Below are 11,320 nucleotides of genomic sequence, written 5' to 3' on the forward strand. Positions count from 1 at the left end.
TCACTTTACTTTGGTCTATCTCAGTTTTCTCTCTCTCGCCTACAGCTAGTGCAAAACGCAGCAGCTAGACTCCTCACTGGGACACGCAAGTATGAGTCCATCACCCCTATCTTATTCAAACTCCATTGGCTACCTGTTAAATTTAGAATTGATTTTAAAATGATACTTTTTGTGTATAAAGCTCTTAATAATTTGGCCCCTCAGTACCTGACTGATCTGCTCTGTCCGTACACTCCTTCTCGTACTTTGAGATCCAGCGATCACTGCCTTCTCAAGAAATCTTCTTGAAAAACTTTTTTGTTTTCTCTTGCTTTTGATGCTCATTAATTCTGATGCAATTACTGCTTATTTTTTCTTATTTTTTCTTTTTTCAGTTGTTTCTTTTGTCCTGTACTGCTCTGTATTTAATTCTCTGCTATGTAAAGCACTTTGGTCAGCCTTGGTTGTTTTTATATGTGCTTTATAAATAAATATTGTATTGTATTGTATTGTATTTATGAGGTGAGTTAATGAGAAAATCTCTACCAAATTCACAGGCGTATCAAGAATCAATAAAAGCAGAGCCCTAGTTTATCTTTGCAACTTAATAACGACCTTGCACCATTTCAGCAATAGATAGAGGTTTGTTTGCCTTTACTTGTGGTTGTGCTGCTGGCCGTGGTGTTGTTTCGTCTCCTTGGCTCGCGTTGAGCTGAAAGGGGAATCCCGGCTGGGATTCGTGGTTGTGTTGATGACGTCTGGGGATGCCCTTTGCCTTGATTGGTTGGTTGAGTGCCCGGCGATTTTGAGAGATTCAACAGCTCTTGCTTCTCCTGAGTCCTCTCATATGTGCGGCGTGAGCTTTGGAGATTCTGTCACGGAAAGTTGAAGTTCTTTATGACTTGCAAGCACGCTGATGGCTAGAAGCCTGGGTTGAAAAAGGGTAAGTAAGTGAGCAAGCATGGTTTCGCTGTCATGAAGTTTCAACAGAGAGGTTTTGAATTCTGGATGGCAAGAACGCAAGAGCGTGTAGGTAGTTCAAGCCATGGCCAAGACAGAAGAGCAGCGTAGTGCAGCACACCGCATTTAATCGACACGATACACGACACAACCCTCGACAAGAGAGGATGAGCTTGGAGACTAGACTAGAGACTAGTTCAAGCATGGGGTTTTATCAAAGCAGATTTGGTCCATCCAACGATGCGATCTCCCAATGGGATGCTGTTGCAGAGCTTAGACACGCCCCGTACTGTTTCTCGATTAAACTTCATGTGGCATTGTCATGTGGGATGGATCTTTGGGTTAATACCATATAAAGTGTCATAATATGCACACAATACAGAATCTGGAAATTTAATTTGCTCCAAGTTTAGGTAAACAACGTGAGCTTCCATTCAAGACTAAACTTTCCATATCTTACACAGCTCATATCATTTGAAAGCACTGTTAAAGTTATAAAAACCATACATAAAACATTGGTTAAAGTTGCACTGATTACATTGAGCACTTTAAACATATATAAAGACATAACACATTATTTGTGAATATAGTTAAACCTTCAGATTTCTTAATGGTTGTCCTTTTGAGATAGTTTGTTGAAAAGTACACAGGGTCCTTGTATCTTGTAAAAAGAGTTAATTAAATAAGCTCCCTTTTAGGGACTCAGGATATCGATGTCCCATTAGTTTCCTCATGAGCGGGGGCATTTTGCAACGGATATTTTCTCTGTTGTATGATCACGTTATCCCTTTGCTTAATGTCACAATGTCCTTTTGCCATTTGTTTCCTTGACAAAAAGGGGTCCAGGCAATCTTGAGAATTGTTTTCCTCAGCTAATCATTAACTGTGTTTAGATCGCAAATGGGAGGTATTAGGCTCTTATAATTACTTTAAATTATCTTCTTCAGTAGAATGAGTCTCTTGTAGAAAAACCAAATGTGTCTTTTGCCCCTTACAAAATAAAAATATACCTTTGCATTTTACTTTGTCCTTTAGACCCCTTGCATTCAATGAACAAAAAGATAATCAAGATTTTAGAACATACTCCACTGGAACTCACAGTGAGCTTACAGAAAATGTCACTGAACAGTCAGAAAATAGATCTGAAGAATAAACTTGCAACACAAAAAGAGTATCTCAGAAAAAAAAACTTTTCCCTTTCTTTCATTTTCATCATCATTGAAAAACTTGCTTTCCCTCAATGAAAGCAAACTGACCCCGAAAGTTCATCCATTTTCCTTCTGCTCGAGCTTGTTCAATGCATGGCAAAAGCACTTGCCTTGCCTCTCTGTCCTCTTTTTTTAAGTCCTCAGCAAAATGACAGCCTGCCTCCTTGCACACATTTGAACCCTTGGACAGAGCCAAGATTTGGTCTCTCTATATCCTCTTTGAAAACTGCATAATGATCTCTAATGTTCTCCTTCTGTTTCTCTGCCAGTCCTTTCATACGTAAATTCCAACATCTTTTGTAGCGATCCAATTCTCCTACACTAGATCTCACCTTTTTTGAGATTAGAAAGTTCCATCTCCAATTCAACTGCCTTCTGTTTGTGAGCTTTCATCTCTTCCTTGACTTCGGAGATGATTCTACCGTTCTCTTCCATTTTTCTTTTCAACTCCTTCAACTTCTCTTCCTGCTTGTCAAAGCTTTTACAGAGGGAGTAAATAGCCTCGAGGATATCTGCATTAGAGATGTCTTCCTTAGAATCAGGATGCACTTTCATAATATGCACTTTGCTGGGAGTAACAGGTAGATTCTCAGCACTACAATCCTCCAAGAGACGCTTTTTAGCTTCAACACACACTTCCATCATATCAGCATAATCATGCTCAATTCTCTTACTGATCAAAACCTTATCTTCAGCTTTTCTCCCTCTACACAAAAATGCATGGTATAGAACACAGAATTTGAAGGTTGGCAGGTTTTATCTTAATTAACTTCTACGAAAGGGATGGCCAAATTTGGTCTTGGAGAGCAACAATCCTGCAGAGTTTTGTTCCAACCTTGATAAAAAACTCACCTGCCTGTAGCTTTGAGGTAACTAAAACCCTGTTCACACCGCCAGCGACACACAGCGACAGAGCATCAAAATTCCATTTATTTTCAATGGTGAGCTGGCGACTTCCAGTGACACGTGCAACATTGACCATTGGCGAAGGAATGTGGGCATGTCAAGCGATGCGAGTCAAGTGACAAAAGTTCTGAATTCTTCAACTTTATACAAATAAATACAAAAAATTCATTGTTTTATAAATCTCTGTGTAATAGAGTTATATTTAATCAGGTCTTTAATTTCTGTGTGTAGCTATATCGCATGGTTTTAATAATTCTTGCAGCTTTCAAGTTTATAATGAGGGAAATTCCTGCGTTTATTCAACATAGCTTAGGTTTGAAATCAACACAAACTATAAGATTAAATCAGTCAGTCGAAACCAGTCTTAGAATCCATGAACTCTCTCGGAGCGCTCTTCTCATCAGCACATCTTGTCTGTACTAAAGTGACCTGCTGTACACTGAGATAAGACTCACACGCATTTCGATCGGGACAGCTGACAGAACTGTCACTTGACTAATTGGGTAATTGTTGCATTGTCACAAAAATTTATAATTTGCACACATTTTAAGTATTTTATGCCATTTGGTATTTGCCCGCTTCACAGGCTGTATTACAGAAGCCTACATGCCCAGTCACATCCAAAGCTCGCAATACAGTTGAAGCATTTTTTTTATTAACTCAGTGTTACATTTTTAGACCCTTTGAATTTCAACATAAACCGAGCCAGCTAGTTAAAGGGTCATGTAACCCCCCTCTTTCAGCTCAAGTCTAGCTCACAATCTTTTTGAAAAAATGCGACTTAAATGGGCGTGGTGGCTGTGAGAAGAGGGGAGGGGAGTGGGTGTGGTACGGCAGGGGAGGGGAGGGGGGAAACTCTCATCGCCAGTAGCCCATACATATCGACTAAAAATCAGTGTTAAAACGTGAGGAAATACTACAATTTAAAAAAAAAAACTGGAAAAGTTAAAATCTAATGAAATGCACTGACACTTTATTTTTGTCTTTTCAAGAGTTACTGAATGCCCTGCTACATATATCCTACAGTAATCGTAATTCTATTTAAAACATATTAATGTACATGTGTAATTACAGTCATTATAAAATATATAGTTGTTTATATACACATTATAAATGCATATTTGAAAAAAAAAAATAACGCTTAAAAAAAACCTTGCATACATACAGTAGCATAGATCCAAGCGCCCCCTCAGTATGTAATCAGTCAAAATACACGTTTTACCATATGTAGGTTTTTGGCATGTTTCCATTACACACACACAAACACACACACACACACACATATATATGTATATATATATATATATATATATATTATGTGTGTGTGTAATATATGTGTAGGTATATATATTATACACCTTTTATTTTATTATTACTTTTAATTCTTAACATGTAGGTGATGCTCAAATGTGAGCAGGTTGGTGGGGCAGCACGCATAACTGCTCATCCAGGTTTTGAACCTGTCGCCCTAAACACATTTGTTTTGCAAGCTGTTTATGGCACATATCGCCAGCTCTATGGTGACATGGAGAACACAGTCCTCAATAGGTTAGTAACATTCTTACCTGGTCTTAACTAAACATCTAATTTCACAGATTACCTTTTCAGGTTTTCAACCCCCTCCCCTTGACTAAAATAAAGAACTTTACATTTCAATTTTTTCATGTAATTTGTTTATTTACTTTAGATCACAGACAGACAGAAGGTGGTCTAAATCGTGACGTGTGTTGTGCAACAGCTTCACTCTTTTCAGGTCTTTGAAACTGTGTGCAGAGGTGGTCAGGAACTTCAGTCCTTTTAGAGATTCCTGAAACAGTTGTGGCTGCTCCAACACACTTTCAAAAAGCAGATCCTACAATCTGTCAACATATTCTGCTGAACATTAAAAAAAGAAATAGCACATTACAGATAGATAAAGACAGATAGACAGACAGATAGATACATAAATATAGATAGACAAAGATAGACAGACAGATAGATAGCGAAATCTAGTGACCAGGGAACAATTGCAGGAACACTTTACCCCTGTATTTGCCGGAATGGCAGTGTGAAAGGGGCTTCGGAAAGATCCACGTGGTGTCATGAATAATTAAGAGAGTGTCTTCTCATTGGATAAAAAACTCAGTCTCATTAATAATTATGAGACACCGATGAGTCATCAAAGTACTATCGTGCTCTGGACAGGATGAAGATTTTAAACCCAGAAGACGAAAATAGCTTATAAAAACTAACATTTAACCATTTCCCCCCTACTATTAAATCTAACAGAGGCTAACATTGTCTTCAATGGTGTTCAATTTTGGTTTAGGGTTTCAGGACTCTTTAAGTGGTGCTGGGTCCACTCATCAGTCCAGCCACAGTGATGTATCTCAGCACAGTGATGTATCCCAGCAGAGCAGTGGGTCCCAGGACAGCAAACCGTACCGACACAGGAAGCAGACCAGGCACAGCAACCAGTCCAGGGACAACAACCAGATGGGACAAGGCAAGCATTCAAGGCACAGCGATTTGTCCAAGGACAGTATTCATTCAAACCTTTATGCGGTTCACAAAGTCAAGAACATAAATGTTCTAAAGTAGCAGTGTTATGAGATATTTTGAGCATATTTTCAACAACTGGTTTTATGTTTAACATTCTGAGCCTCATGGTAGAACATAGGGTGTGCTGATAGATAATAGTATCATGTCATATTGCCTGTTGCTGATGCCTTTGACGATAGCTAAATATCAGCAAATATTATTATTATCCATCCAAAATACATTAGGCAGCTATCTTAAGTAAAGCAGCATGGAGTAGCTGGGATAAATAAAAAGCATTGACTAAACTGGCTGCGTTCAGCTCGTGGCCTTGTCAGAGCTGTAATGTGCCACCTACGTGTGCAATGTAACTAAGTGGTAAGAGATTTATTCAACATTAGATTAACATAGCTTCACTGGTTATAACAAGAGTGTTTTTGCACCAATTGAGCTTGACTGACTGCTGAGTACAGCAGAAGCAGGAATTACACACTGGCGTTGCTTTGAAAAAAAAACTTAAATAATATGGGCACAAACTTGCTACAAGAGCTATATCAATTATTATGGACAACAGAGTATAAGTTGACAAATTTTGTCTTTCAGATTATAAATTGATCAAAGACAAATCTCAAGATCCTCTGGGAGGTCTTTCTCAGAGAAGAGTAATAGGTCTTCTGCACATGAATCAAGACGTACAGGGCCTCGTAGGGAAACAGACTTAAGATTCCCAATGGATGTGGCAAGTAAGTACTTAAGTTGGAACTGGTATCAAAAGCACAAATATTGAATTAAACCGGACATATAGCATTAGCAGATTCAATTCACACATCCGTTTAAGGATAACAATAGCACAAGTTTCAGCACAAAAGCATAATTTTGATTTCAGAGTTTCAGAAAGAAGTTTTGTCTAAATTGGTGAAAATCCACATGGAGGTCAGAAGGCTGGGAAGAAGCGAGTCTACCCTTTCATCCACCCATATACAGCAGCTGGAGACAATGAAGGAGTTTGTGAGACTTTTCAAGCCTTTGAGTCCCTGGTATGATTTGCAAGACAATCTGGAAATAAAGTAATTTATCAGTAATATATCAGTGAAGCATGTTATTGTCTAATGTTTTCTAACATGACAGGAATATTATCCCCTCTCTTTGAAGGTATTCCAACTTGCAATAATTGGAGGGAAAGATGTAAGGGATTGTGTCCATAGAATGCTTGACAGGTATTTTCAACAGTATCCCTACATATAGAACTTGCCAAACATGTTACATTTATTGTCACAGTTTGCCAGTCGAAAGAGATGTGACATATCTACCTCTGCTTATACTATACTCTCATTTTGATCAAAATCTGCATCTATTTCTTTTTTGTGCCAATATTTATTTTTGGGGAGAATGTGGGTAACCAAACAGTTGGTGGTCCACATTGACTTTGACACAGAGACAGTTTATAAGAGACATGTCACTTCCTCAATCCTCAATACATATATATAAGGAGAACCCGTAACGGCAAAGATGGTGGTTGTGTGCACATGTCCCGCCCCTCTCGCTGGATAGCCAATCATCTTGCTTTTAGCAGTTAAGCCGGGAAACATTTAAGCCTATCGTCTGGTTCCACTGACGTATGCGCACAGTTGAGGAACCCTTGCGCATGCGTAGTAAAGGTATAACCTGTGGGGAAAAAGGCGTTTTAAACCTTATTTTGGGGCAAAGTCATCAATTTTTTTCAGCGATTTTTATCATATTTCACTGCTGTTTCTATACATGGTGTTTTTATGTCCCGGTGACCTGAGAAATTGCAGTTCTGACTCTCTGCCCATTAATTTAGATAGGAGCTGGTCTTGTTATTCTGAAATAGCTGCCCGGAGGCGTTGCCAAGATGGCGGCCGAGTGGCACGACTTGCCTGAAAGGACTTTGCTTTGACAGCAGGAAATAAATACTAAGGAAGTCACTAAGGACCAGCAACTGTTTGGTTACTCATATTCTTCTAAATAACTTTCATGTTCAACAGAAGAAATTTAGATTTAAAACAACTTGAGAGAGGAAAAATTATGAGAGGATGATAATTTATTTGGTGAACGATCACTTTAATGTTAACACACAAAACATCTTGACTGAAGAACTTTAATACTGTTGCTTTAATAAGAATCAAGTGTTACGCAGTATATAATGCTTTATATTTCTTCATTCAATTTCTTGAATGCTACTGCTAAATACACCTACTGTATCTAAAAACAAGACACCGCTTGTTTTATTTGTATGTGTAATTTTAATGTGTATCTTTGTTCTTATTTTTTAATAACAAAGATGACATGATGACAAAGTTTTTATGTTTACCCATTTTGGCCTAAATGTCTGACTAAGGTTTTTCATTTAATATTGTATTACCTTGTAAGGCTTTGTTTTTAAAATAGGGAAACACGTTGCATCCACTTTTACAATGGATTATATTTCTCATAGTTATAATGTATTATAAGTCTCATATCTTGCCAATTTTCTGATGCTACTTAAAGCGGATAAAGGCCACTTATAAGTAGTAATAATAATCATAATAATATTAAAAACAAAACAAACAAAAAAATCTCAAACAGCCATAAGATCAGATATCAGATCAGATGAATGTGTAATATTAAACATTTGCTTTGAACTATTTTTACTGTAATATCAGTTTGATTATTTTGATGGTATCCTTTACATTGCTGTTGATTAGTAACTCTGCAACTCATGTCAACTAGCAGTCATTAGAGTATTAGTGTGTCTGCTACTGTAAATATACTAACAGTTAAACTGAATATAAGTATCTTTGGAAGTATGTCAGCTTATTTTACCAAACTAGATTCTACCACTCTTGAGCATACTAATACTCTAATGAGAGTAAGTTGGCATGTAGTTGCAAAGTTGCTTATAGTCGATTGATTAAGGGGACCATCAAAATAAAATCTTACCATATAAAACACTGCATTTTTTTTCAGTAGGAGTATTAAGTTCACATCAATTAATTAACATTAGCTACGCAGGAAAGAATCAAATAACACTCAGTATCTAACCACTCACATAGAAAGTGTTCCCAAAATTTCTTCTATGATGATGTCAGTCTGATTGGGCAGAATATCCTTGACCACATCCCTTCAGCCGTTAGTTTGCTATGAGTGAAATGGAGAGGAGCACTACAATAAAACCATCCCTGCTATTTAATCTGTTTCAGTTGGAAATGTATCACTATACTGAAATGAAGTCAGAAGCGAATTCCAGTTTACACAGACTTGAATTATCTGAAATGCAATCATGAGACTGCATAGAAACCTGATGTGGAAGTTAAAGAGGATGGGGTTTGACAGGTGCAGGGACAGATGAAGGGAAAGAATGTCATTAGAGCTATCAAACGGTCACCTCCCAGAGGTTTGTTTAATCAATTTCAGAAAACTAGAGTGTCCAAAATCACATCCATGCTACAGCTGTAGATTTTTACATGTACTTTTTAATTGGTGCATTTGTTTCTTTAGGCTCTTTACCAACCGGTTGATGGCCAAATTCAACATGAAGGGGAAGGGAAAGAAGCAGAAACTGCCTCTGGAGATGACTAAAACTTATGCTAAAAAAGTTAACAGTTTAAGTGATTTGTGGATTGGAGATGTGAACCGTTTCAAACGATTCAGTTCGATTAGGTGAACTGGTTCATGAAGAACCGGTTAAACTTGAATGATTCATCCGCGAACCGCATATCATATACTGCAGTCTTGTCCTCACAACAGACGCGGAACAGAAGACAATTCTGAATAAAGTCATATTTGTTATTATTTGTTACCTTTCTGGACATGGACAGTATACCGTACATACATTTTCAGTGGAGGGACAGAAAGCTCTTGGACTAAATCTAAACTGTGTTCCGAAGATGAACAGCTGTCTTACGGGTTTGAAACAACATGAGAGTGAATAATAAATTACATAATTTTCATTTTTCGGTGAACTAACCATTTAAAAACATGAGCACTCCTATTGTTCCAGGATTAAAAAAAAAAAAGGGTACAGTGGCTTGAGATCACTTGCACTGCATAAAAAAAGAAGAAAAAAAGAAAGGGTGCACTGAGTACAGTGGTCAGTAATTAGCATAGTTCACGCCCCAACCCAGCTCCATATAAGGGCTTTCGACAATGAGTCACTTGTACAGAGAAAGTCAATTATAGCACCGAAACAAAAGACAAAGAAAAATAACTTTAACGATTATGAACGTGAGGTTTTGCTGTCGGAGGTGGAACCCAGGAAAAATTTGTTATTTAAAAGTGTATCCACTGGCATAACGGGCACAGGTAAAAAAGAAGCATGGGTTATAACACAGGCTTTGAAATAAGGTGGTATAGGGTGAGAGCGGTTGGTGATGTGGCTTAGGTGTGGTTCCAGTGAGTTGCATAAATCAATGAGGACTTCTCTGGGCAACCTAAAGCGACTGAATAGCCATTCGTCACTCTCAGCGAACATATCTGTGCGCTCTCTAAAGACACGCTCTCTCCTTAGAGCACGCGCCGCGATGTCTTCAAGCAGTACCAAGTGTGCCATGCCTCTAAACACAAGATGAGACACATTAATCACCGTTTATATAAGGATAGATCAGGTGATTGTTGTTTGGACCATATATATATATATATATATATATATGTATATATATATATATATATATATATATAATAAAATTGGAACTGTAATTATAATTTATCTATAACATCTAATTATATGTAGGGTTCTTAACACATGCTTATAAGGGCCTGGTTGTCCATGATTATTGCATACGTATGGTATAAGTTCTTGAATCTTTTCGTACATTCAGAATAAATTTTAGTACAAAAGTTTTTGATGAATCATGATTTATTCGTGAAAACGTCCGAATGCACATTTCACGCAAAAATCTGTGCCTATGCATATTTAGTGAATGAGACCCAGTGTTCTTAAATCTTTAAGTTGACTGAACTTGTAAAACAGTTACCAATACTAAAGTTTTCATACTTCTAGTTACCTCTGCTAAAACATAGTGTGTTTTATGAAATCAATAATGAGCGAATTTTCATGGGCACACTCATGGGCAAAGCGAGACTGTGATGCCAATAAGAGAAATAACATAGCTATCAATGTAAATATATCCATAAGACATTTATCATGTAAAAAGAGCAGGTTGACATACACTTACCACATATTCTTTAATGAATGTCTCATTGTCTTCATTTAGGGAGATACTTTAGCCCCTCGGGATGTAATTGCAATTGATTTTAGTCTTCATTCTCAAACATGCAGTGCAACAAGATCACAAAAACACAACATTAGTCATTGATTTACTCAGACATACAACTAAAGCTGAGTTAAAAATCTGGCTCAACTAATGCTGCAACTATACAGTAAACCATGTCAATTGGTACATTACTATATTACAGTGATTTGTAAAGAAACATTTAAATTGCATGTAAAGCTATTTTTATATTATTATTTTTTTGTATTATTATTTTGTTTTTATGATATTATTTTTCCTCTCCAGTTTGCTGAAATACAAATATTTAAACAATGGATGTCATTACTCGTTATTTAAGACTAACTTATATAAAAAAAAATTACAGTACATATTGAAGAACAGGTTAAGTAAAAAAATATTTATGTTAAGTGCATATATTTAGCAAAATTACTTTTTATTAATTTTTTTCTAGTTAAGTAACAATTTCACTTAGTAGATAACACTTCTGATGATGGTTCATGTTTATTTGCTGTGGTATTT

The 11,320-nt window shown here is 36.9% G+C and overlaps 1 long non-coding RNA gene across 1 annotated transcript; it reads right to left on the reverse strand.

The window, feature by feature from the left end:
- Positions 1-4,706: 4,706 nt before the first annotated feature.
- LOC127953506 (uncharacterized) lies at positions 4,707-11,127 on the reverse strand. The gene is made up of 3 exons (XR_008153273.1): positions 10,745-11,127; positions 8,620-8,708; positions 4,707-6,626 (listed from the first exon to the last, which is right to left on the reverse strand). It is a non-coding gene; the product is annotated as an uncharacterized LOC127953506 (long non-coding RNA).
- Positions 11,128-11,320: the final 193 nt, after the last annotated feature.

Source organism: Carassius gibelio, chromosome B3 (assembly GCF_023724105.1).
Source record: "Carassius gibelio isolate Cgi1373 ecotype wild population from Czech Republic chromosome B3, carGib1.2-hapl.c, whole genome shotgun sequence".
Taxonomy (NCBI): Eukaryota; Metazoa; Chordata; class Actinopteri; order Cypriniformes; family Cyprinidae; genus Carassius; species Carassius gibelio.